The 640-nt window shown below is 69.1% G+C and overlaps 1 long non-coding RNA gene across 1 annotated transcript in view; it reads right to left on the reverse strand.

Annotated features, from left to right (window-relative positions):
• Positions 1-174: 174 nt before the first annotated feature.
• LOC103904096 overlaps positions 175-640 on the reverse strand; it is a 1,223-nt gene continuing 757 nt past the window's right edge. Inside the window, exons 2-3 of the long non-coding RNA XR_657879.1 lie at positions 469-572; positions 175-241 (exon numbers count right to left, since the gene is read on the reverse strand). This is a non-coding gene — a long non-coding RNA (uncharacterized LOC103904096). The remainder of the gene's footprint in view (positions 242-468; positions 573-640) is intronic.

Here is a 640-nt window from a genome sequence, read left to right on the forward strand (position 1 = left end):
GGCCACCGGGTGCACCCAGGAGTTGTCCCAAGGCCACCGGCTGCCACCTGGGGGTCTCCCAAGGCCACCAAGGGCCCCTAGGACGTGTCCCAAGGCCACCAGGTGCCTCCTCGGGGTGTCCCAGAGCCACGATGGGTGCCCCCCACCCATAGGCGCGTGTACCCCAGCGGTACTCACCAGGAAGAGGTACTGCAGGCCGTAGATGATGGAGTTTATCGTCAGGACGGGCTTCCAGTCCTCTCTGGGGACAGAGCCGGGCGTCAGGGGGGACACTGGGGCCACCACAGAGGTGGCCGAGGCCACCCCAAGGTGACTGTGGCCACCCCGTGCCCACACTCGAGGTGCACGGGGCAACCGTTTGCCCCCTCGTCCCACCCTGCCGGGTCTCCGGGGGCAGATGGGGACCCGGATCCAGCTGTGGCCACCCCAGAGGTGGCGGTGGCCCCCCTGGGCGTGGCGGTGGCCCACCTGAGGATGTTGAGGCAGACGTTGCCCTCCAGGTCGATGTTGGGGTGATACACCATCGTCTCACACTTCACCTTCGGTGGGTCGTGGGGGTAGCCCTGTCCGACCTGGGGGTAGGGAGCGGGCACAGTGTCACGGCTTGGCCCCCCCCCCGGGCCCCCCGCCCTCTCTGGGT

The sequence above is a fragment of the Aptenodytes forsteri genome, unplaced genomic scaffold (genome assembly GCF_000699145.1).
Source record: "Aptenodytes forsteri isolate BGI_AS27 unplaced genomic scaffold, ASM69914v1 Scaffold472, whole genome shotgun sequence".
In the NCBI taxonomy this organism is placed as follows: domain Eukaryota; kingdom Metazoa; phylum Chordata; class Aves; order Sphenisciformes; family Spheniscidae; genus Aptenodytes; species Aptenodytes forsteri.